The 27,772-nt window shown below is 41.5% G+C and overlaps 1 protein-coding gene across 3 annotated transcripts in view; it reads right to left on the bottom strand.

Moving 5' to 3' along the window:
* Positions 1-27,772, bottom strand: part of RFX8 (regulatory factor X8) — a 257,873-nt gene that overhangs the window by 178,211 nt on the left and 51,890 nt on the right. The gene's annotated exons all lie outside the window — the stretch shown is intronic.

Raw genomic sequence — 27,772 nt, 5'->3', positions numbered from 1 at the left:
CATTATTCTTCAGAAGACCCCAGACCCATCAGAACTTCCTTGAGGTGTGGAGAGAGGCCCCTTGCCTCCACCTGCCTGGCCTATCACTAAAAGAGAATCAAATATAGGTAGTAAGCCTGTCATCACGTGAGAAAACCTTTCCTTTTACTTCTACATATTTGCCTTAGATTATTCACAAATAAAATTTACACACATTTCATTGGCACTACTACATCTACAAATCACCTTGATCTCATTTAAATTCATTTTGCAAATGGGCAAGCATTGTTCCATGACTTTTACTGATTGCCCAAGATTGCAAAGTTACTAAGAAATAGTGCCAGGCCCATGTCTAGGACTTCAGGGTCCAACTTTGTCCCACTTCATAGCAAACACATTAAAACATATTCCCATCCCACAGAACATATAAATTTTTGCTGTATAATTTTTATAATTCCAGTTTGGAGTTTCCTTATAACTTATAAATGTTTTCTCGTGATCCAAACTGTTAACATTTTTATGTAATCATATAGGGCTTGAGTTGAGTAGTAGCTGACTCATTGATATCATGTTACATTTTGCAGACTCTTAATTAAATATTTACTTCAATTTCAGTGTTTAATCCTCATGTTTAGGAGCCAATTCATTTTTTTCCAGGCCTGAAATATTGTCATCAGTCCTCGAAAGGTCACAGGCCCTGAGTACCAAGCCAAGAATGCCTCATGGCAGAAAGAGCTACCAGCACAGGGGTGTGATGTGAGCAAAGGTTTAGAGGCTGGAATATAGAAGGCAGGTAAAGGTGGCTGTCACAGATTCAGCTGGCTGGAACAGAAAGGACAGAATCTGGTCTGTCTCTGGCCTTCCATTAGCAAGGTCTAGCTTGTGGATCTCTGGCACAATCTGCTGCCGGCACTCTGGAACAGGCTATTCTTTTATGTTAAACCATACTATTAATCCACAGAGTTAAGCAGCATCCAGAAAAACTTCAAAGATGATCAAAGGAAGAGTTTATTCTATATGTTAGTAGAGTCCTCCCCAAAACAAATCTCATAGGATTCAGGGATACTGGTTCTGACTGACCTCATCACCAAAAACCCCCAACTCCAGAGAGAGCTGGGATTGGAGAGGAACTCTAGAGAGAGCAAAAGGGACCCCCACTACCACTCCACCCCGCCTTCTGTTGCCATGGGGACATGCAGAACCCTTCCACCAAGCAAGCCTGGGATTAAAACCATTCCTATTGAACCTCCTGCTGGGTGGCCTCGTTTTGGAGGCAACATATTCCCAAAAATTCTAAGTTGAGTTTTTGTAAAATGCATTTTAAATGCACAAGCCAGGGAAATCTAACTTTTTACAGGTGTAGTGTACTGCTCCAAATCCTTTTTAAAAAAAGAAAGAAATTTTCAATACTATAAGCAGTCACTCTTTTTGGATGTCCATATTTTTGCGTTCTGCAGAGTTTTATTAAATTAGGACACATTACCACAGTACTTGCTGAAAACATATTGCATCAGGCCTTGGAATTTAGAGAGAAAAATGAGTTGTTGTTTGTGCCATGCCATTTTTCTTCAGTAACTGAAACAAATTTGAAGATGTGGAGAAAACTGGGGATTCTGGAGACGCTCTTCACTCATCTATTTCTCTAGTTGCCATGGAGAACAACAGTTTTAAAGGCATCTTTAAATAAAGTCATTCCTGAGCAGAAACCTCTCTTCTTGAGTGAGGCAAAATACAAAGGGGGTGGGAGAGAGGGCTCTTTGCTGCTCTAAACGGCAAGTAATCTGAGGAAGATATAAGTAAGCCTTGTGTTTATTCAGAAGACACATTCATGTAGGAGACAGCAAGCAGTTCTGGGGCCATGCACCTGCCAGAACTTTCCAGAGCCTTCCTCTCATGCTCAGGATCCAGTTTCTGATCCTTAGAGCTATGGGCTTCTGAGAGCTAGCTCTCTCTCCATATTCATCAGGCTTTATTTACCAAATATTCTGCTTCTTTGTTCCCATCAGTCCTGGAGTTCCCAAGAACATGGTCCACCCTTTCCCATTGCCTATAAATAACTTCCTTTGACACATCTGTCCAGCTTCTCCCTCTCCCCCTTCAAATTGTTCCTTGAACCTCTCATCCCCTTGGAGCTCCTTTGTTCTAGTTACCTTAGGAAGGAGGGTACTAGTCAATAAAATGATGATGATGATGATGATGATGATGATGATGATGATAGGTGTTTATTATGCACATATGAAGCATTTAGCATAGATTATCTCATTTTATCTTTGGGCAACCTTCAGATAGGTGCTATTTCTATCCCCATTTAACAGAGGAGGAAACAGTTTTAGGAAGCACAAATGACTTAGCCACACAATTGGCACATAGCAGAGTAAGGGTTCAGCCCACACTTTCCAACTCTAGAGTCTCCACTCATATTGTCTCTCCATCTAATCATTCACTCATTTATCCAACCAATATTTATTGAGCCACACACTGTTCAAGGGCAGATAGCAATGATGAAGGCAAAAGAGGTTTCCACATTCATTATGATTCTTCGATTTTAGTAAGGGTACATAGGCAAGAAATGAACAAATAAATCAGATAATTTCTGAGATGGGAGCTGTGGAGAAAATACTTCAAGGAATTGGGCAGAGCAGTGGTTTTCAAATTTGAGTGTGCATGAGCTCACCTGGGTGGCTTTTTTTTTTTTTTTTTTTTTAAATTTTTTTTTTCAACGTTTATTTATTTTTGGGACAGAGAGAGACAGAGCATGAATGGGGGAGGGGCAGAGAGAGAGGGAGACACAGAATTGGAAACAGGCTCCAGGCTCTGAGCCATCAGCCCAGAGCCCGACGCGGGGCTCGAACTCACGGAGTGCGAGATCGTGACCTGGCTGAAGTCGGACGCTTAACCGACTGCGCCACCCAGGCGCCCCCTGGGTGGCTTTTTGAATCACACATTGCTGGGCCACACTCTCAGAGTTCCTCATCCAGTAGGTCTGGAGTGGGGACTGGGAACTTGCATTTCTAACAAGCTCCCAGGTGAGGCTGCTATTGCTGGAGAATACATACTTGGAGAATCACTGCCGTAGGGAGTAATTAGGACTTGAGTGGGGTGTGGGGAAGCCATTTTCAGGATGTGTGGCATTTGAGCTGAGACCCAAATGATGAAATGAGTAAGCCACCAGAAGATATGAAGATGCAGAGGGTACCAAAAGGGCAAAGTCCCAAGGTGGAAATGAGCTCTCACTATTGGAAGGACAAAACAAAAATATGCTGGGTGTTGAATGAGGAAAAGAAGAGAAACAGACAAGGGCCAGCTTAGACCTAACACAGTTTAGTTATTTCTTTTCCTCCTGCTCTGCTAGACAACGTTGTTTTAACATGAAAATTAGAATGTCTTTAACCAACAAAATGTTGACAATTAGTTGATTTAAAAAATAAAGATCCATTATAAGATTGTTTTAAATGGCACCTCCTGTGACACATTTAAAACATGACTTAAATTGTCCTTCACTCCAATGCCATTCTCAATTGTAATTTTTCAAGCAAAAGTAATCTATTGTGTTACATCACTGGTGTTGTATATTATTTAATAATGTATTTTTTATCTGGAGAGTCTGTAACTTGTTGCAAATCTGAAACTTGTTGCAAAATTCAAAGACAGGACCCATGCCTTTTCTTTCTTCATTCTTCGACCTTAGTGCTTTTCAAATGTGCTTAAAACTGAACTCATATAACTGGCTCCCTGGCACTCTTCCACAAGGAAGAGTGATTTAGGTGAACCTCTTGTTTTTGCCAGAGTCCCTTGTCCACTCTGTTCCTTGAGGTGCAGGAGTGCTGACCTGGGAAAGGATGAGGTCTAGCCTTCTACTGGATTCTCAGCTAAGGTGAGCCTAGTCTGCTGCAGGAAAATTGGCCCCTCTCTTTCTCTCAGCAGATACATTTGGGGCTGCTTTTGCAGCCAGGTCTTTACGTTCCTTTGCTTTGGATCTATTCTGAGGAAGCAGTGAGTTTCTGCATGATTGATAAAAACAGCCTGTTCATCTCATTGCTTAAAAAAACACAGGAATGATCAAGATTCTGAATTTCCTAAACATTGCATAGTTGATGGCTGGAGCATCCAGAGATTACTGTTGGTGAGTGTTATGGGCTGAACTGTGTCCTCCAAAATTCATATTGTGAAGTCTTAACCCTTAGTACCTCAGAATGTGACTGTATTTAGAGATAGGGTTTTTACAGAAACAATTAAGGTTAAATGAGGTCAGTGGGGTAGGTCTTATTCCAATATGACTGGGGTCCTTATTAGAAGAGGAGATTAGCAAACAGTCATCACAGACAGAGGAACAGCCATATGCAAGCCAAGGAGACCAGCCTCAGAAGAAACCAACCCCGCTGACACCTTGCTCTTAGACTTCTGGCCTCAAGAATGATGAGGAAATAAATTGTTGTTTAAGCCACCCAGTCTGTGGCTCTTTGTTATGGTGGCCCAAGAAAACTAATATAGTGAGTATATGGAAGGCAGCTGGCCCCATATAAGCCACCAAGAATTTGGAGAGTTAGTTCTTTTGAGAACTATGTGTTTGCTCATATAGAAACTTTGTTATACTTTCCATTCCATGCTTTAAAATTTTTTCTCTATATAAAATAAAAATTTAGAAAACCAGGTGTCTTGGGGCACCTGGCTGGCTCAGTCAGTAAAGCATGTGACTCTTGATCTCAGGGTCATGAGTTCAAGTCCCATGTTGGGTGTGGAGCCTACTTAAAACAAAAAGATGAAGAAGAAGAAAACCAGATCCCTCCTCTGAGAATTTCTTCAAAGTTTCAGTTCTGCAGGAAGCCTGTGGGCCAAAGGTTAGAGGGAAGAAATAGTTCTCCTGGTCCTCCCCTCCCTGAGACAGTGGGGTTCTCTGGCTTTCTGCTACAACTTTTGGTGCCTGTCTCTCTAAGCCTAAAACAACACTATCCTTTGACATATGCTTTACTTACTCTGGCCTAGTCAGCAAACAGGGCATTTCTGGGTTGTTGATTCTGCTGCACATTTGGTTGAGATATACCCTGACCCAGATTAGCTCACTTAGATAGTTTGGAAGAAAGGTTTAGGAGGTTCTGGCAAGTGCCTTTGCCTCTGAGGTTCAAGGAATATGGAGCATGAATAGCCTTTTTAATATGCCAACAATGACAAAGTATTGGGTATCCATGAGAGGGCAGCCAGGATAGAATACCAACGTTATTTCTATGAGTCCTACAGCAAGAACTTCCTGTCTGGATAAGTCACTTTTGGTTGCAGGTAACAGAAAACCAACTCAAACTAGCTTAAAACAGAAGAAGGGAGGGGCGCCTGGGTGGCGCAGTCGGTTAAGCGTCCGACTTCAGCCAGGTCACGATCTCGCGGTCCGGGAGTTCGAGCCCTGCGTCGGGCTCTGGGCTGATGATGGCTCGGAGCCTGGAGCCTGTTTCCGATTCTGTGTCTCCCTCTCTCTCTGCCCCTCCCCCGTTCATGCTCTGTCTCTCTCTGTCCCAAAAATAAATAAACGTTGAAACAAAAAAAATTAAAAAAAAAAAAAAAAAAAAGAAGAAGGGAGGGTGTAGATTTAGGTCTACAAAACTGGGATATTCAAGACATGATGGTTTCAAGTACAGTTTGATCCTGGGTTCAAATTTAGTCATCAGGAAGTATTACCTCATGCTAACTGGAGACCTTGCTTTCCTGTGTTTGGATCCATTCTTAGGCAAGAACTCCTAATGTGTTGGCAAAGATGGCCACACATTTATCAGCCATAGAGGTAGTGACGCCAAAGAAACGAAAATCTGTCTTTTCCCAGAGTTACAGCAAAATTCTAGTGGAGACCCCTGAATGGTCCAGCGTGGGTCATCTGATAATTTCTAAACCAATCACTGTAGTCAGGATGGTAGAGTACTCTGGGCCACATGCCCACCTCTAGGACTCAGAATTGAGGTGGGGGTGCTTGGCCTCATCTGAGCCACTAAGAATTTGGAGAGTTGGTTCCTCGGAGAGGTGCCAGGAAGAAAAAAAAAGTAAACACATAAAACATTAATCTAGTATTACATTAGGCTGGCTTATAAAAGATGCTCAAAGGGAAAAGCGCTGTGTCAAAAATTTTGAACTGTCATGTGGAAAAGAGAATGGAATGGAAAGGGGACGAAGCTCAAAATTATACATAGAAGTTATAAAAGACATAGATTTCAGCTCGATGCATGGGAAAACCTTTCCGGAAGTGAGGACAACAAAAAGGGGTGCTTCACAAAGTGCTTATCTCCCCTTTCCTAGATGAGTTCTAGTAGGGGTGAATGGCCATCCACCAGGGATGCAGAAAAGGGGGTTCTAAGTCAGGTGTGTTGGGGAACAGACTGATCCTGAAGACTTCCTCCAACCTCAAACTCCAATGACTCTCAAACTACTTGTTTCCACATTAGGAAACCCTAAAGCATCAAAGAAAGTATAGACCAGAGGGGAGCACAGTGGGCAGCACTGAGGTTTTGGGGTTTTTTTAAATAAAATGTTTAATGTTTATTTACTTTTGAGAGGGTGGGGAGGGGCAGAGACAGAGGGAGACACAGAATCCCAAACAGGCTCTGAGCTGTCAGCACAGAGCCTGTTGCGGGGCTCAAACTCATGGACCCTGAGATTATGACCTGATTCAAAGTCAGATGCTTAACCAACTAAGCCGTCCAGGCACCCTTGGATTTTTTTTTTTTTAATTAACATTTCCTGAGGCTTTACTGTGTGCCAGGTACAGGCTAAGTGCTTGCATCCTTCACCCCATTTAGTCCCCAGAGTAACCCTTGAAATAAATTTTAGTGACCCCCATTTAATGAATGAGGAAACTGGGGTACAGAGAGGTTGAGTAACGTGTCAAGAAAGACACAGTAAATAGTGGAGCTGGGACCCAAATCCAGGCCACTTGTAACTTAAGCCAAAGCTCTTAACCCCTTTGCTCTTGGGGGACAGGCAAGCCAGCTTCTTTCTAGAGTGTCATCATATACCTCCTTCTGCTCATCTACCCCCTCCTGCCTGCTCAGGATCAAGGTCGATCGGGTCCAGATGGTAGCGGGTGCATCTAATGAGATGTGAGGGTATTACTCACAAGAAGCCAAGAGTGGCTGGGAGATAATCCCAGATTCACATCCCTGCACTTGAGATGTCAAGAGCAAACGCTATGGCCATGCATTAAAAACAAACACAACAACAAAGCCAGCGTAATCCTTGAACCCTTTCCAACTCTAGTTCCTCCAACTGCTTTGATGGATGCATCAGTTAGTTAAGCCAGGTAGGCAGGCCCTTCTAGTGGCTCCTATCTTTCCTCTGGGCTTTTAGAACAAATAATTTAGTTTTTTTAAGTTTTCAATTTTTTATCCTTTTAAAAAATTGATTCATTGTATCTTTAAAAAGCTATCAGGAAAAGAGTGGAATTATTTACTATTTCATTTATCCATTTGCTTATGAAGCAAATATTTATTTAGCACCTACTATGTGTGAGATCTGGGGTTTTGCAGCAAATATGGATATTTATTGCACTTAGCAGTCAAAAACACACATTTCCTGGAGTAACTTATAAAGGAATTCATAGTCAAAAGCCATACTATTTACCTTAAGGATCCCTGGTGGTGTAGGGGGAAGCCACCTACTTAACCAGTCAGTTAAACATCCAACTTTTGATTTTAACTGAGGTCATGATCTCATGGTGTAGTTAGTGGGATCAAGCCCTGCATCAGGCTCTGCCTTGACAGCACGGAATCTGCTTGGGATTCTCTCTCTTTCTGTTTGCCCCTGCCCGATGTGTGTGCATGTGCATGCTCTCTCTCTCTCTCTCTCTCTCTCTCTCTCTCTCAAAACAAAAAAATAAACTTTAAAAAAAAGATCCCTAGGGGTACCTGGGTGGCTCAGTGAGTTGAGCATCCAACTTTGGCTCAAGTCATGATCTCATAGGTCAAGCCCCATGTCAGGCCCTGTGCTGACAGCATGCAGACTGCTTCAGATTCTGTCTCCCTCCCTATGTCCCTCCCCTACTCTCTCTCTCTCTCTCTCTCTCTCTCTCTCTCTCAAAAATAAACATAAAAAAAAGATCCCTGGTGACCATAAGTAATTGAACCACCAGAATTCATATTAAAAGCTGCAGTAGATGTCCTGCAAGTTTCTGAAAGGGTCTTCTCTGGGAATAGTCAGCATAGGAAACTTACAGCTGGTTCCTCAAACTGCAGACAGATATTATGAGTCTTGTGCCTGCCTTCAGACCTCACAATACTTTAGGTTTCTACTAGGTTATTTACCATACATATTCATACGTGTTGTTAGTTTACCCTGGTGCAAAAAAGTAAGCAAGACAGCCACCTGTCTTCAAAACTAAACCAGCTCCTATCCAGCCTTTCTTTAGAGTCCATGGAGAAGTCTCTCGGACACAGAGAAGCAGCTGACCAGGATGGCTTAGATCTGGCCTTTGCCCCTAACTCTATTCTCATTGTCCACTGTGCCCAAACCCAATCATGCCTCTAGCCCCAGTGCCAATATAATCCTTTCTCTCTGTGGCCCCGGGATTACTGACACAGCCCAACTAAAAAATATCACTTCCAACACTAACTAGTAAGAGAGACTAAGAAAATACAAGAAGCATAAAACATCTAAGCTTAGAGAGAACCACCTCCAGTCCTACTGCATAGCTACTCATGGACTAGGTTCATAAGCTCTATCCCAATTGTTCTCAATCCTGGATGCACGTTGGAAACACCGAGAGAGAGAGAGAGAGACAGAGACAGAGAGAGACAGAGACAGAGAGAGAGAGAGAGAGGAATAATACCAGTTTCCTGGACCTTACTTTCTAATGGTTTTGGAACTTGGCTTGCTGGCCTACAAATGGATAACACACATTCCCAGAGACTCTGATTTGCTTGTTTGGAGGTGTGACCTAGGCATAAGTATTTTTAAAAGCTTCCAGGTAATCTAGTGTCTGCCAGGTAGGGAACTATCACCCTAGACCACATGAAACAGAATGAACCTTGACGTTATTTAATAAGCTTCCCAGTTATAGCTGACTGTATTTCCAAAGGTGGTGCCTTGGCGGTACCACCTAACCCTCATGCTCTTCCACAATGTGTTCTCCACAATGCATTCCTTTATTTTTTTAATTAAAATGTTTTTAATGTTTATTCATTTTAGAGGAGAGGGAGGGCAGAAAGAGAGGGAGACACAGAATCCAAAGTAGGCTCAGGCTCTGAGCTGTCTGCACAGAACCTGATGTGAGACTCAAACCCACGAACTATGAGACCATGACCTGAGCTGAAGTTGGACGCTTAACCAACTGAGCCACCCAGACACCCCACAATGCACTCCTTTAAAGATAGAGTCTATAACATACTCAATGGTGAAAAACTAAGAGCTTTCCCCCTAATATCAGGAACAAGACAAGGATTCCACTCTCACCACTTTTAATCAACAGGACTAGAAGTCGTAGCCACAGCAATAAGACAAGAAAAATGAAAAAAAGGAATCCACATTGGTAAGGAAGAAATAAAACATTCACTATTTGCAGATGACATGATACTCTATATAGAAAACGCCAAAGACTCCACAAAAAGCTACTAGATCTGATAATGAATTCAGTAAGGTTATAAAATACAAAACTGGTGTACAGAAATCTGTTGCACTTCTATACACTAACAATGAAGCAACAGAAAGAGAAATTAAGAAAACAACCACATTTACAATTGCACCAAAGATAATAAAGTACCTAGGAATAAACTTAACTAAGAAAGTGAAAGACCTGTATTCTGAAAACTATAAAATATTGATGAAAGAAATTGAAGATGATACAAACAAATAAGATATTCTATACTCATGGATTAGAAGAACAAATGTTATTAAAATGTCCATACTAACCAAAGCAATCTACAGATTTAATGCAATCCTTATCAAAATACCAACAACATTTTTCACAGAACTAGACCAAATAATTCTAAAACTTGTATGGAACCACAAAAGATCCCAGATAGCCAAAACAATCTTGAAAAAGAAAAACAAAGCTGGAGGTATCACAATTCCAGATTTCAAGTTATACTGCAAAGCTGCAGTAATCACAAAAGTATGGTACTGTCACAAAAATAGACACATAGATCAACAGAACAGGATAGAAAGCCCAGAAACAAACCCACTAATATGTGGTCAACTGATCTTCAACAAAAGAGGCAAGAGTATGCAATGGGAAAAAGACAGTCTCTTCAACAAATGATGTTAGGAAAACTGGACAGCTACATACAGAAGAATGAAACTGGACAACTTTCTTATACCATACACAAAAATAAATTCAAAATAGAATAAAGGCCTAACTGTGAGATCTGAAACCATAAATATCCTAGAAGAGAGCACAAGCAGTAATTCTCTGACATCGGCCACAGCAATATTTTTCTAGATATGTCTCCTGCAGCAAAGGGAAAAAAAGCGAAAATAAGCTATTGAGATGATATCAAAATAAAAATCTCTGCACAGTGAAGGAATCAATAAAACTAAAAGATACCTACTGAATAGAAGATATTTGCAAATGACATATCTGATAAAGGGTTAGTATCCAAAATATATAAAGAACTTATGTAACTCAATATTCCCCCACAATAATCCAATTTAAAAATGGGCAGAAGACATGAATAGACATTTATCCAAAGAAGACATTCAGACAGCCAACAGACACATGAAAAGATGCTCAACATCACTCATCATCAGGGAAATGCAAATCAAAACTACAGTGAGATATCACCTCATACCTGTCAGAATGGCTAAAATCAACAACACAAGAAACAACAGGTGTTGATGAGGATGTGGAGAAAAAGGAACGCTTGTTCACTGTTGGTGGGAATGCAAACCGATGCAACCACTGTGGAAAACAGTATGAAAATTCCTCAAAAATTTTAAATAGAACTACCCTACAATCCAGTAATTGCGTTACTGGCTATGCACCCAACAAATACAAAAACGCTAATTGGAGAGGATATATTCACTTCTATGTTTATAACAGCATTATTTACAATAGCCAAACTATGGCAGCAACCCAAGTGCCCATGATAGATGAATGGATAAAAAAAGGTGTGACACACACACACACACACACACACACACAATATGAAAAATTATTCAGCCATAAAAAAGAATGAAATCTTGCCATTTGCAAAAACATGGATGGAGCTAGAGAGTATTAAGCTAAGGGAAATAAGTCAGTCAAAGAAAGACAAATACAATCTGATTACATTCACATGTGGAATTTAAGAAACAAAACAAATGAACAAAGGAAGAGAGAGAGAGAGACAAACCAAGAAACAGACTCTTAACTATAGAGAACAAATAGATGGTTACCGTGGGGAGATGGATGGAGGGATGGGTAAAACAAGTGATGGAGATGAAGGAATGCACTTGTGATGAGCACTGGGTGATGTATAAAAGTGTTGAATCACTATATTATATACCTGAAGCTAACATAACACTGAATGCTAACTACTCTGGAATTAAAAGACCTAATCAAATCCAAAAATAAAAAATAAAATAAAGATGGAGTCTAATTTCCCTCTCCTTTTGTCTGGGTAGGCATGTGTGCTTCAATTAATAAAGTGTGGCAAAGGAAAGACTATGTGACTTCGAAGGCTAAATCATAAAGGCCATGCATTTCTCTCAGCTTTGTTAGGACTCTGATGAAGTTCAGCAACCCTGAGACTACTGTGCTAGGGAAGCCACGTGTAGGAGCTCAGGTCAAAAGGCCCAGTCATCCCCACTAAGACAATACATAGGGGGTGAAACCATCTTGGGTTCTCCAAACCAGCATAACCACCACCTGAAAGAACTGCCACAGGAGCCAAGGAACTACGGGCTGAGCTCTACCCAGATTCCGATCCACAGACTTCATGGATGTAGTAAAATGGTAGCTGTTTTATATGATTAAGTTTGGGTGGATTTATTATGCAACACTATTAACCTAAATACCAGTTGACTCTAATGTGCAGCCAAAGTGAGGAACCAGCCTCTTATTCCATGCCCATTTGCCTATAATTATACTTGGTCTCCCCAAACTATTGCAAGAACTCCTGCCTATATACCAGGACTCCAAACTGGGCCTCTCATCTTTAGCCAATTGCTCCCTCATGGAATAGTCACAGAGGCCCTGGTCTCACTCACGTCCAGATCCTGGGGTGTGGACAGGCCTCACCTATGGCTCCTGAGCCAGCCTGTGACAATTGCCATTGGAATGACTCCCAAGTGTGGCACAGGTCCCTTCTGTCAAAGGTGCCAAATATACACTGTCAGAACCCCGTACCTACTATCCCAGTGTCAACACAGCCAATATTTCCCATGGGCCCAACTTTCAGAGTGATCAGCAGTTTATTCCTATTAGAGTAACATAGGAAGATACAGAAACTACATTTTCTCAAGTCTGAGTTCTCAGTGATGTTGAGACCCAGCAATTTGTAGATCATTATGAAGGGTTTTACCATGAGGGGGCCAAGATGGCGGAACAGCACACAAGTTTTTTTGTGTCTCTCATCCCTGAAATGCAGCCATATCAACACTAAACCATCTTGCACACCGAGAAAACATATTTGAGGATTAACACAACAATCTGCACAACCTGAACCACAGAACTCAGCAGGTATGTGGCACAGATAGGTGAACTGGGGGAAAGAGAAGTGGCAGAGGGCATGGAGCTGCTTTTGTTTATGGAGACAGGATGGAGAGAGGACAGAAACATGGTGGAGGAGAGTATGGGAAAGCATCCTCTAGACACAAAAGCAGCTGGAGAGAAAAGAAAAAGTATGCAAGGAACTGAACAAAAAAGGAAGAAAGAAGAGAGGAGAGGGTTTAAATTCCATTAAAACTCTATAAACAGGGGGAGTGCTGAGTCTGAAACGCTGAAGCTCAATACTTGGCAGAGCTCTGGTGGGAAGGGCGAATCCCCAACAGACAGCGAGGTCTGAAGGGTCCTTGAGCTGTCACACTGAGAGAGGCAGTTCCCCATATGGGAGGCCATTTGGTAGAGGCTGTGTGGCCACCCCACAGGCAAAGGTCCAAGTGGACACTGGAGAACAACTGCATTCACTGGTGATGGAACAAGGATGTTAAGGGGGAAGCCTGGTGCCAGATGTGTGTTGTGATTTTCCATAATCCCTGAAATGCTGCTGCTACATGATCACGTGAACTTTTTGTGGGGTGGGCTGGCACCAAGCCTCAGTCTCTGGGCATCAGCAGCAGCATGGTCCTGTGAACGTTTCTGGGGGCAGGGAGGCACCCAGCCTGTGCTCAGTGAGACTCTCCCACAGAAGGTTGGAACAGGTCAAAGCCACAGTCCCTCATAACTGAGGGGTTGGGAAACAGCCCCATTTGAGATGAAACTCAGGAGGGAGGTGCCGCCGGGCAGCTTGATGGCTTGGTCACGGACAGTGTAAAAGCAGGGAGTGGATAGAAGTGTGAGACAAAGGAGAGGTGCGGGATTGCTGGTTGGGGAGAGCACAGAGTTGTGATACTACAGACTGGGCAGCTAGGTGACGCCATTTTCACCCCTCCCGCACATGCGCATAAACATCTACATGAGCCAGAACAATCCATACCAGTTAGCTAAGCAGTTCCACCTACTGGAGAACACAGCCATTACACCAAGCCCCGCCCAAATGGGCCAACTGGGCTCTGGAGGAGGAACACAAGTCTCTTCACCTGCTTAGTTTAAGGACTATAAAGTGCTTCACAGTTTGACTTCTAGGGGAAACCAATGTAATTTCAATCATATTTCGCTCTGTTCACTGGTCCACCTATTTAATTTGTTTCTTATTCTTTCCTTTTCTTATTCTTGAATACAGAAAGAGAAAAAATTATTTTTATTTTCCATTTTTATTGAAAATATTTTTCTTTATTTTTCTGCTATATTTTTTACTTTTGTGAATTTTTCAAATTCTATTTTACTTCCATCATTTCGTTTTATTCTATTTAACGATATTATTTTTTTCAATATTTCAAAGTTTCTTTTTTCTTCTTTTATTATTTTTCTTTTCTTTTCTTTTTCCCTTTTTTCTCTAATCTATCAAGCTCCTTTCAACAACCAGACCAAAAAAAAACATAGGATCTAGCATCCTTTGATTTTTTTTGTGTTGTTTTAAATCTTTTAATTATATATTTTTTACTTTATCAATTCCTTTCTTCCTTCAAAATGACAAAACGAAGGAATTCATGCCAAAAGAAAGAGCAGGCAGAAACGACAGCCAGGGACTTAATCAACACAGACAAGCAAGATGTTTGAACCACAATATAGAATCACGATAATAAGAATACTAATAGGGGACGAAAATAGATTATAATCCCTCTCTGTGGTGATAAAAGAAGAAAAAGCTAGTCAGGATGAAATAAAAAATGCTATAATTGAGCTGCAATCTCGAATGGTTGCCACGGTGCCAGGATGGATGAGGCCGAGCAGAGAATCAGCGATATAGAGGACAAACTTATGGAGAACAATGAAGCAGAAGAGGGAAACTAAGGCAAAAGAGCACAATTTAAGAATTAGAGAAATCAGTGACTCATTAAAAAGAAATAACATCAGAATCACAGGGGTCTCAGAATGAAGGGAGAGAAAAAGGGGTAGAAGGGTTATGTGAGCAAATCATAGCGGAAAACTTTCCTAACCTAGGGAAAGACACAGACATCAAAATCCAAGAAGCACAGAGGACTCCCATTAGATTCAACAAAAACGACCATCAACAAGGCATATCATAGTCAAATTCACAAAATACTCAGGCAAGGAAAGAATCATGAAAGCAGGAAGAGAAAAACAGTCCTTAACCTGCAAGGGAAGACAGATCAGGTTTACAGCACACCTATCCACAGAAACTGGGCAGTCCAGAAAGGAGTGGCAGGATATATTCAATGTGCTGAATCAGAAAAATATGCAGCCAAGAATTCTATATCCAGCAAGGCTGTCATTCAAAATAGGAGAGATTAAAAGTTTCCCTGACAAACAAATATTAAAGGAGTTTGTGACCACTACACCAGCCCTGCAAGAAATTTTAACGGGGACTCTCTGAGGGGAGAAAAGACAGGGGAAAAAAGACCAAAAGTAACAAACTCTAGAAAGGACCAGAGAATACCACCAGAAACTCCAACTCTACAAGAAACAGAATGGCAATAAATTCATATCTTTCAGTACTCACTCTGAACTTCAATGGACTAAATGATCCAATCAAAAGACATAAGGTAACAGAATGGATGAGAAAACAAGATCCACCTATATACTCTTTACAAGAGACCCACTTTAGATCTAAAGAAACCTTCAGATTGAAAGTGAGGGGATGGAGAACCATCTATCATGCTAATGGTTGACAAAAGAAAGCCAGAGTAGCCATACTTATATCAGACAATCTAGACTTTAAAATAAAGACTGTAACAAGAGATGAAGAAGAGCATTATGTCATAATTAAGGGGTCTATCCATCAAGAAGACCTAATAATTGTAAACATTTATGCTCCAAATGTGGCAACACCCAATATATAAATCAACTAATCCCAAACATAAAGAAACTCATTGATAATAATACCATAGTAGTAAGGGACTTCAACACCCCACTTACTGCAATGGACAGATCATCTAAACAGAAAATCAACAAGGAAACAATGGCTTTGAATGACACACTGGACCAGATGGACTTAACAGATATATTCAGAACATTTCATCCTAAAGCAGCAGAATATACATTCTTCTCCAGGGCACATGGAACATTCTCCAGAATAGATCACATACTGGGACACAAATCAGCCCTTGACAAGTACAAAAGATCGCGATCATACCGTGCATATTTTCAAACCACAACACCATGAAACTCAAAATCGACCACAAGAAAAAATCTGGAAAGATAACAAATATTTGGAGATTAAGAACATCCTACTAAAGAAGAAATGGCCTCACCAAGAAGTTAAAGAGGAAATTAAAAAGAACATGGAAGCCAATGAAAATGGTAACACCACAGTCCAAAACCTCTGGGACGCAGCAAAGGCAGTCATAAGAGGGAAGTATACAGCAATCCAGGCCTTCCTAAAGAAAGAAGAAAGGTCTCAGATACACAACCTAACCTTACACCTTAAAGAGCTGGAAAAAGAACAGAAAGTAAAACCCAAAACCAGTGGAAAACAGGAAGTAATAAAAATTAGAGCTGAAATCAATGCTATCGAAACCAAAAAAAAAAAAAAAAAAAAACAACCCAAAACAAAAAACAAAACAGTAGAACAGATCAATGGAACCAGAAGCTCGTTCTTTGAAAAAATTAACAGAATTGATAAACCACTAGCCAGTTGGAGAAAAAAAAAAAAAAGAAAAAGAAATGGAAAGGACCCAAATAAATAAAATCAAGAATGAAAGAGGAGAGATCACAAGCAACACAGCAGAAATAAAAACAATAATAAGAGAATATTATGAGCAATTATATGCCAATAAAATGGGCAGTCTGGAAGAAATGGACAAATTCCTAGAAACATATAAACTACCAAAACTGAAACAGGAAGAAATAGAAAATTTGAACAGACCCATAACCAGTAAAGAAATCAAATTCATAATCAAAAATCTCCCCCCAAAAAGAGTCCAGGGTCAGATGGCTTTCCAGGGTAATTCTACCAAACATTTAAGGAAGAGTTAACACCCATTCTCTTGAAGCTGTTCCAAAAAATGGAAATGGAAGAAAAACTTCCAAACTCTTTCTATGAACCCAGCATTACCTTGATTCCAAACCAGAAAAAGACTCCACTGAAAAGGAGAACTATAGACCAATTTCCCTGATGAATATGGATGCAAAAATCCTCAACAACATATTAGCCAACTGGATCCAACAATACATTAAAAAAATTATTCACCATGACCAAGTGGGATTTATACTTGTGATGTAGGGCTGGTTCAATATTCACAAAACAATCAATGTGATTCATTACATCAATAAAAGAAAGGACAAAGCCACATGATCTTCTTAATAGATGCAGAGAAAGCATTTGTCAAAATACAGCATCCTTTCTTGATAAAAACCCTCAAGAAAGTAGGGATAGAAGGATCATACCACAAGATCATAAAAGCCATATATGAAAGACCCAACGTTAATATCATCCTCAATGGGGAAAAACTAAGAGCTTTCCCCCTAAGGTCAGGAATTAGACAGGGATGTCCACTCTTGCCATTGTTATTCAACATAGTATTGGAAGTCTTAGTCTCAGCAAACAGACAACACAAAGAAATAAAAGGCATCCAAATGGGCCTAGAGGAAGTCAAACTTTCACTCTTTGCATATGACATGATACTCTACATGGAAAACCCAAAAGATTCCAGCAAAAATATGCTAGAACTGATCCATGAATTCAGCAAAGTGGCAGGATATAAAATCAATGCACAGAAATCGGTTGCATTCCTATACATCAATAATGAAGCAATAGAAAAAGAAATCAAGGAATTGATCCCATTTATAATTGCACCAAAATCCAGAAAATACCTAGGAATAAATCTAACCAAAGAGGTGGAAAATCTATACACTGAAAACTACAGAAATCTTATGAAAGACATTGAAGAAGACACCAAAAAATGGAAAAAGATTCCATGCTCCTGGACAGGAAGAACAAATATTGTTAAAATGTCAATACTACCCATAGCAATCTACATATTCAATGCAATCCCTATCAAAATAACACCAGCATTATTCACAGAGCTAGAACAAACAATCCTAAATTTGTATGGAACCAGTAAAGACCTTGAATAGCTGAAGCAATCTTGAAAAAGAAAAACGAAGCAGGAGACATCAGATTCTCAGACTTCTAGTTGTATTACAAAGCTGTAATCAAGACAGTATGGTACTGGCACAAAAACAGACATTCAGATCAATAGAACAGAATAAGAACCCAGAAATGGACCCACAAACGTATGGCCAACTAATCTTTGACAAAGCAGGAAAGAATATCCAATGGAATAAAGACAGTCTCTTCAGCAAGTAAGTGCTGGGAAAACTGGACAGCGACATGCAGAACAATGAACCTGGACCACTTTCTTACACCATACACAAAAATAAACTCAAAATGGATGAAAGACCTCAATGTAAGACAGGAAGCCATCAAAATCCTTGAGGAGAAAGCAGGCAAAAGCCTCTTTGACCTTGGCCGCAGCAACTTCTTACTCAACATGTCGCCAGAGGCAAGGGAAACAACTGCAAAAATGAACTATTGGGACCTCATCAGAATAAAAAACTTCTGCACAGCGAAGAAAATAATCAGCAAAACTAAAAGGCAACTGACGGAATGGGAGAAGATATTTGCAAACGACATATCAGATAGTTAGTATCCAAAATCTATAAAGAACTTATCAAACTCAACACCCAAAAAACAAATAATCCAGTGGAGAAATGGGCAAAAGACATGAATAGACACTTCTCCAAAGAAGACATCCAGATGGCCAACTGACACATGAAAAAAAGGTCAACATCACTCATCATCAGGGAAATACAAATCAAAACCACAGTGAGATACCACCTCACACCTGTCACAATGGCTAACATTAACAACTCAGGAAACAGATGTTAGTGAGGATGCAGAGAAAGAGGATGTCTTTTGCACTGCTGGTGGGAATGCAAACTGGTGCAGCCAGTCTGGAAAACAGTTTGGAGCTCCTCAAAAAATTAAAAATAGAACTACCCTACAACCCAGCAACTGCAGTACTAGGTATTTGTCCAAGGGATACAGGGATGCTGTTTCAAAGGGGCACATGCACCCCAATGTTTATAGCAGCGTTATCAATGCTGGAATGAGTTCAAATGCCCATCAATGAGGAATGGATAAAGAAGATGTGACATATATATACAATGGAGTATTACTCGGCAATCAAAAATAATGAAATCTTGCCATTTGCAACCACCTGGATGCAACTAGAGGGTATTATGCTAAGTGGAATTAGTCAGAGAAAGACAAATATCATATGACTTCACTCATATGAGGACGTTAAGATACAAAACAGATGAACATATGGGAAGGGAAACAAAAATGATATAAAAACAGGGAGGGGGACAAAACACAAGAGACTCTTAAATATAGAGAACAGACAGAGGGTTGCTGGAGGGGTTGTAGGGGGGGGATGGGCTAAATGGGTATGGGGCATTAAGCTTGTTGCACTATATACTAACTTGAATGTAAATTAAAAAATAAATAATTTTTTTTTTTTAATGAAGGGTTTTACTGTTCCTGTCAGAGGCCCTTTCCATATACTATTTTTCCAGACACTGCCATTTCCTCTCAGACTGGTGGAAAAATCACTGGTGAGGCACTGAGACTTACCTAGGAATTTATACTGTTCTTTCTAAGAGAAGGCAAATCTTGAAATAAATGTAGACAATATGGAGGCCTCTTGGAGTTTGGGCCCAAGTATGCATTGTTTGCTAGAAAGAATTGAAAGGAGCTGAGCCACATCTCTGGATGTAACCAATCATGCCTACACTGCTGCTCTGTGAAGTCCAGTTGTTTGTTTTGTCCTTGCTTCCCGTTTCTGTTCTCTTCCGGGCCTGATGCTGATACTCAGATTTCCAGGTTGGTCATGGTTCCAGAAGTTTCATTGAGGTTAGTGGTGATCTAAGCCTGTAGTCTTTGTTTCTTTCTTCATCAAGAAGCTCTGGAGTTAATGATTAACACTTTAGAACCCACCCTTCCAAATAGTTGTTTCTGAAAGACAGCTTGTCTTTGACAGGAGAGCTGGAGAAAGGCCAAGGACAAGGGCTTTTTAAGGTAAGCGTGTTACAGCTTTGAGAGGAGTATGTTTCAAGGAGTTAATGTTGCACCAAAGGAAGAGATGTAGTTTTTTTTAAAGGTAGGTCTTAACTCAGGCCCAGGAGCTTGGAAACATGGAAGCAACAAAAGGCAAACCGAATTTGGCTCTTGCGAGAGCCATTTCAAACTGTCTTCCTGTAAATGTGAACTGTGTCCCTGCAGCCCTAGAGGATGGGTTCTGAAGAGAAAATGTCTCCTTATTATGACTCTGAGCTGTGTTGAGAAAAAATGTGCAGGCACATTAGAATATATCAATTAAATAAAATACCATCAATACTAGATCTAAAATGACAAGTCCCTTGCTAGCAACAATTGCAGTGACTCACCCTGCATGTCTTGAATAAATGTTATATTTCAGCAAAACTTTATTTTAAAACCACAAAATCAAGGTTTAACTTTTCATCCAGTCACCTAAAAAGTACTACAACACTATCCAGGAATAATGGAACTTCATTTCAGAGACCTAATGTGATATTGTTAGAGGTGGTTAGCAGGGTGAAAGGGTTTTAGCGACTTCTTCTGATCTGTTCTTCACTCAAAGCTGCTGCCAATAAGCTACTCCTAGAGGACACCAAAAGATCCTTTTCTGTTTTTAAAATAATTAACACGTTTTATCAAGAATTATTATGAATATTTAAAGAAGACTTCAGTGCAGGATCTCCATCTTTTTTTCTCTCTCATTTTCCCCAGGAAAACCTGCATTTCTATAATTCAAAATTCAAAATCTAGGGGCGCCCGGGTGGTTCAGTTGGTTGAGTGTCTGACTTCAGCTCAGGTCATGATCTCACAGTCTGTGAGTTCGAGCCCGGCGTCAGGCTCTGTGCTGACAGCTCAGAGCCTGGAGCCTGCTTCGGATTCTGGGTCTCCCTCTCTCTCTGCCCCTCCCCTGCTCATGCTCTGTCTCTCTCTGTCTCAAAAATAAAAATAAAAATAAAAACATGTAAAAAAAAATTCAAAATCTAATCACAAGAAAAAAGAACCTAAGGTCAACCCTGTTGTGCCAGCGATCAGGCAAAAAGGTATAATGCTCTTTTGAGTTCGTAAACTTAGTTCAACTAAAGAATAAGACTGTCAGGTTACATTCACGGGATAATTAAGGTGTGACTCCTATGTGAGTCTACCATTTAAAAAAAAAAAGATAAGTCATAGATGGCTACCTGTTTTTTCTCAAGGGATCACTCTGTCTCAGAAGAAACGTCTATGCATTGTCACCAGTTAAATAGAACTAAGAAACAGAGCCATCAGAAGGTATCTGGACAAAGCCGGCCCCCACTGTTTCGCTTAAAAATTTTTTTTTTCATTGGAGATAATATCCATACCGAAAAATGCTCATATCACAGGTGTCCAGCTGAATGAATTTTCACAAACTGAACGCTCTTGTTTTACCAGAGCTCAGATGGAAAAAAACAAAACAAAACAAAACAAAACAAAACAAAACACAGAATATAAGCTGCCCCCAGAAATCCTATTCTCTCACTGCCAGGGGTAACCAGTATCCTAATTCTAACATCATAGATGAGTTCTGTCTGTTTTTGTACTTTCTATAAATGGAATCATACAGTATGTTCTCTTTTGTGTCTGGGTACTTTCACACCATGTCTTGTCTGTGAGATTCATCCATATTGCTGCATGTAGTTATAGTTCATTCTCTTTGTTGGCGGGTATTCCATTGTGTGAATACACCACAATTTATTTACCCATTCTACAGTTGATGGGCATTTGGGTAGCTTCCAATCTGGGGCTATTATAAAGAGCCAGCTGCATGAGTTTTTACACAGTGCCCAGGACTCCTCCTCATTTGCCTGAATGCTTCATGGAGGTCTTTGGAACAGCACCGGCCCCTGAGCTCCCGACAGCATTGTCAGTCTTGTCCTTCTGCTGGCAGATGCAGACCTTAGAAGAAAAAGGCCACAGCTCCCCACCTGTGAAAACGGACTCTTGTTTTCATGAAAAAAGTTTTTTTTAAAAAAGATCAGCAACTGAGAACAGAAGTAAGTATTGTTCGCATTATCACCGAGAGTTGAGCAGCTGGCCACAGGGAATTTGGATCAGAGATAATAAGGTAACTTATCTTATTGAAACAGGATACAGGCTAACAATTCTTGAGCATGGAATAGGGCATGCCCAGGGAAGTAGCAGATAGTATAAGCTGAGTGGCTAAGTGCTGCCAAGAAAGCGTAACTGAACCATCTCATCTCAATGGGGTACAAGTTTAAAACAAGGGCAAAAAGCCAAGATTCTTTGTAAACAAAATCACTAGCTTAACTCTTCCCTGAGAAAGCAGGTTTGCATCTTGACTCTGGGTCATCCTGGGGATGCTGCCCAAATTCTCAATGAAGTTCTGCAAGGGGGAGGGGGTGATTGCCACACCCTTCCTTGGGTGCTAGGGACTATGGGACTTCATAGGTAAAAGTCCTGGCAACACTGAGCAAATACTGAAATGATATGTGTTCCCTCTTGGCCCCCAAGTGCCTCGGTTTAGACAAAAGGTCTAGAACGCATCACAGAGAGCTCATTTGTTTAAATGGGCTAGAATGTGACTTGGAGGAAAGTCAGAAGATGGACAGTTTGTTCTTCTTGACAATGCAAAAGAGAACAAGTGAGAACACTGTACCAGTGTCAGTGTGGAGCAGAAGAGTGCATGGAAGAGGTCAGTGTGGTCCAAAGGGAATGGGTGAGAGCCAAGAGGCAGGATCAAGGGCAGGAGAGGGCTGTGCATGGAGCAGTTTTCCCTCTTCTACTTGGCTCCACTCTGTGCACATCCACTCTGGTTACCAAGAGAAAAGCTTCTATAGTTGTTTTTATCTTAGAATATTTTCGCTTGTCCACCAAACCCATCATTGTAGGCACTTTGGTGACTTGGCTAAATTGTCAAAGTGAGGCCTGAGGTCCTAGGATTTAGGGTGGCTTCAGGCAGTCACTTCCCAGGGCTCTCTGTGTGGGCCATGAGTTGGTGGCTTCAAGACAGTGTTTCATTTCTACTGCAAGTGGTGACGACAAACTTGGATTTCAGGGGAAAATACAAGATTATCTTTGGAAATAAATGGCAGGCGACACAATGATGCTTTGAGATCCTGGTGCCATGTGGTCCAGCTGTGCACAGACAGGTTTCCACCAGGCCTGGAGACGCCTCACCAACCTTTACCAGCAGGGCAACAGCTCAGGCCCTGTAAGAGGCTGCAGGTGGTCTAGAGTCAGGCAGGAAAACCACTGCCTTGCAGCTGGCATCCCCTCCCCACCCCAAGAGTGAGCCTCAGGCTCCTGCTGGAATCCTGGCCTCAGTCATAACAACACTTCACACTGAATCATGGATGTGATGTTTCTTGTCCTAAAAGCTACGTATTTTATCCCAACAGGAAAGAAATAAAGCAAATATCATTACACCTATTTTACAAATAAGCTTAAGCAAACCCAGAAACAATAGACGATTGGCTGATGTATAAAGAGCCATAAGCCATAGGTCCAGGTGTCCTGCACATGCTCACCAAACCACACCTTCCAGAAGGATGAACATAAATCTCTGATAGAGCCAGGTCTGGCCACCTTTCAGGTTCTGAATAACTAGACCCTGGATTGAGGGGTCACAGATAGCGGTGTTGCTGAAGCCAGTATGGGGAGGTTTAACTTGTTACTTCCTACCTAAGAATGTGAGGTGAACAGATTTGAGAGATGCTTAGGTGGTAGAGCAAACAGGAGTTGGTGACAAAGTGCTGGGGAAGAGGAAAGTCAAGATGCCCCTATGTTCCTGGTCTGCAGATCTGTGTGGGTGGTGACACAATCACTGTGCCAACCAGCCCTGGAGGACACCCTTGATTGTAGAAAATAACAAACTGGATTTCAGGAGCCATCAATTATCTGATGAACATAGAGTGCTCTATGTGTCCCTACTCTATCAGACGCAGAACCAACGGGGCTGGAGCAATTGGTATGAGCAACCAACTCCCCTGAGAGCTGATGGATCTGCTTAGGTCACCCCTGGCTTCCCACTGCATTTGGAATCACATTTGAACTCCCGCCCACAGTCTCCAAAACCACACAGGATCTGGCCTCTGCAGACCTCCCCACTTCATCTCCCCATTCTCCCTCCTACCTCCAGCTTGTGATCACCTCCAACCCCTTAACCTTTCAAGCTTGTTCCTATCTCAAGACATGTGAATCTGAGACAGTCCTGAAATCCTCTTCCTCAAGATCCTCAAATAACACCTCCTCAGAAAGGCCTCCCCCAACCACCCTCTTGGGTGACTCTCTAGCCATGTTCCCTGCTATGTTTTTCTTCATAGCGCTTAACATTAAAGGAAACTAATGAATTTCTCAGCATACATGTTAAGCATTTCCCCAACCCATATTTTGTGCTCAATGTTAGAAGGCAATAGCTGAGCAAGAAAATTGGCCCAGGGTCATCCTGGTAGAGATGGAAAGAAGTGAGCAGATTTATTCAAGCAAGAGATGTTTAAAAAGCAGAACTAACAAGGTTTGTGGGTAAACTGGATAGGGAAAGTGAAGACCCCTTTTAGGTCTTCATGGATGATTATGTCAATCACTGAACTGGGTTGCCCTAGAAAAGGGGCAGTTGTGCTTATAAAAAGTATGAGTTGGGCTTCTTGGAGTGCCTGGGTGGCTCAGTCAATTAAGTATCCAACTCTTAATTTCATCTCGGTTCATGATCACAGGACTATGTTATTGAGCTCCACATGGGGCTCCACCCTCAGCATGGAGCCTGCTTAAGATTCTCTCTCTCTCTCTCTCTCTCTCTCTCTCTCTCTCTCTCTCTCTGTCCCCTCTTCTGCTCTCACACATGCTCTCTTAAAAAAAAAAAAAAGGTATGAGCTGGGCTTCTCACTTACTGAGTTTGTGGTACCTTTGAGGCATCTGGGAGGTCCCTCCAAGTATGCAGCTGATACCTGGGTCTGGAACCCAGTACAGAGTATGTGTGGCTGGCAATGGACATAATGCTTGTGGATAAGATAGCTGATAAGAATAGAAGACAGAGACAGAAGAGGGCCTTGGAGCAAGCCTTGAGGAATTCCTCAAGAGAAGAGCTGAGGAGTTAAGCTTGAAAAGGAATCAGAGGGGGTGGAGAAGGAACACCCAGTCATTGGCTGAAGACGGAAGAGGATTTTGACGTGTGGGTAGCCTTCCTTGGCTCCCAAGTTGGACTCTCTGGGAGGGTCAGCCAGTGCCTGACACAGAGATGTGTGTTGAACTGGATATCCAGGCTTTCCAAGTGATCTATTGCACAGCCTTTACAAGTGCTGACTTACTTCGGCCTCACAAGGACCCTGTCCATTACTCTCCCCCATTCTTCAGAGAAGGAACCAAGGCACCCAGAGGGTAAATGACCTGCCCAAGTCACAAAGCCAATGAGTCTCAGGATTCAAACCCAGAGTCCATGGTCTTTATCACCATACACAGGAACACCCTCCCCCACTTTTTGCAGGCTCCTCTTTAGAGAGCAACGATACAATATCAGATAATTTGCAATAGCCAAACTTTACCTTTAGTAACAAAAACATTAGCTCTGAATGCAAACACAAAGTATGGGCCAGTATCCTCTTAAGCATTTGGTAAAAATAATGATGCAGTCTTGACTCTTTTTCCTCCTTCCCCCACCTCCCTAAAGAATTGCTTTGTCACCTTCTGAGGGAGTTCCCAAGCTCTGGGAGGGTTCAGAGAAGCTTCTGAGATCAGGATCCACACACAGGGACACTGGGTCATTCAGGTCTTCCCCTCCCCCCTGGGTGGTGGTAGGAACGTCAAAGCTAGAGTACACTGGAGCCACGTATGGTGAAATCAGCTCGGGCAGCCTGCACTGCTGCAGATGTTTGTGCAGGGTGGCATTTCCACGTCAGCTGAGCTTCTTGCCTGGGGACTAATATGGGCCTGTTTCAGTTATGACCTAGTAAGCAGACGGTCTGAATAGAGAGTATCTCAGTGATTTTGTATGACCTTGAGAGTTCCTCTTCTTAACCAGTCCTTCATCATCATTCAAACCATGCTTCCTTCCCATAATGTTAATAACCAACATTTCTTTGTTGCCATTGCCCTCACAATTTCAGAGTCTCCTTAAAATTTTGAAAACCTACATTTTTTAAAGTTTATTTCTTTATTTTGAGAGAGAGACAGAGACGGAGACAGAGACAGAGAGAAAGGGGCTGAGAGAGAATCCCAAGCAGGCTTCACACTGTCAGTGTGGTGCCTGATGCGAGGCTCATACTGTGAACTGTGAGATCATGACCTGAGCCAAAATCAAGAATTGGGTGCTTAACCAACAGAGTCACCCAGGCACTCCTGAAAAAGCCTGCATTTTAAATGAAAAAAATATATATTGATAATGCAACCAATCATGTCTTTCACAAGGCTAAACAGTAGTTTCTCTTTGGCTTCATAAAATCCCAGAGCAGCCAACCTTAGAATATGTGTTAGTCACTTTGTATCCAAATAACACTGTGTGATTTGGTGAAAAGCCATGTGTTTACTGTCATGAAATATAATGTGTGGAAAACATCAAAATGCTATTGTGCAGGCTCTTCTAATAGCCTATCGGAACTTCCTTCACTTCAGAAATGACACACTTTAGGGTAGAACTTCCTATTTTAAAAACCACATAAACTCTCCCACCCATTCCCCTTCCAACCCTTTAGCAATCTGATTATGTAGTATTTTTATTTTCCCTCTGTGATTGCCACTTTACCAACAAATATAACCAAGTTCTGCGAAATACATAGGAATGCAGTCATACTAAGGCAGATTCACTTTTGTTATTTTTCCTTGCTTTTAAGTTCATACATTCAGTATTTTCCCCAGTGTGGCTCATTGCAATTGTGATCTATCTGGAAAATATATTACTTCCCCATGAGCAGAACCCAGAGGAAAACATGTTTGCTTCTGTATTGATGTGATTATTATGTGGATTTTGTAGTTTAAAAAGAAAGCAACTAGATTCTGCAACTGTATTCTTTGTAGAAATCAGCTTTGGTGGGGCTAATCTCATCAACCAATGAATTACACACTGATTGCTCATTCATTCTCAGCAAATTATAAGCAAAACTTCCAAGAATGATCAACCCTCTCACCTGGGCTTAGAATGGCTTTGGACTCTTCCTTTGGATTTACGTCCATGATGATGATTCTCAACCAGACGACTGATCTGACCAGGCTTCCTCTCATACTATCAGTCTGAAGGGCTGTGGAAGCGGAGGACCTGGGCTCACATTCTTACTCTATAGTCAGCCACCTGAGCTGGACACTTTTGTAGAGGGGCTTCCTTGACTCCTCCCTCTCTTTCATCTGTGACACCCACCCTGCTCCCCCAACAAATCAATCACCAAGTCCTGTCAATTCTGCCTCTTAAATATTACTCAAGGCCACCTGCTTCTCTCTGTTCCTCACTGCCACACCCTGGCTCAGCCTCCATCACTCTTAATCTCTGAAGTTGTCTCCCTGCCTCCATAAATGGGATCATTCCATAGAAGCGCTCTTTTAAAAATGCAGATTTGACTACAGCACCCTCCTGCTTAAACCCCTCAACAGCTGTCCATTACTTGTAGGTTAGAGCGAAGGTACCTCTTTATTACCCTGAAGCCCTGTTCCATGACATGACCTGGCAACTCGGCCTTCTGAGGCTGTCTCCTCCGCTCCCACCATGTCATATAGCCATCTCATACAGCTTGAGACCAGCACATACTCTGTGCTAGTTCACTTCCTCACATGATGTCTCCTGGCATTACTTCTAAGGGACTTTTCTTTGCCCATCTTTGCCCAATTCCTGATTACCCCCAGCATAGAGTGTACAGCCTCTAGAAGCCTGCTCTCCATCCTTGCAAAGTACCCTTATTCTTATTCACTTCCCCAGGTCCAACAAGTGCCTGTCTCCTGAACTTCTTGAACATCCTACACTTGATGGAATTTCTCTGAGTCTATCTCATCTTCCAGCCCAGTGCCCTTGTGGGTGGGGATGATGTGGGTTTTTTTTTTCTGTATCTCCTGCTCAGTACAGAATC

The sequence above is a fragment of the Prionailurus viverrinus genome, chromosome A3, assembly GCF_022837055.1.
Source record: "Prionailurus viverrinus isolate Anna chromosome A3, UM_Priviv_1.0, whole genome shotgun sequence".
Classification (NCBI taxonomy): Eukaryota; Metazoa; Chordata; class Mammalia; order Carnivora; family Felidae; genus Prionailurus; species Prionailurus viverrinus.
This window is presented reverse-complemented; position numbering and strand designations above follow the sequence as displayed.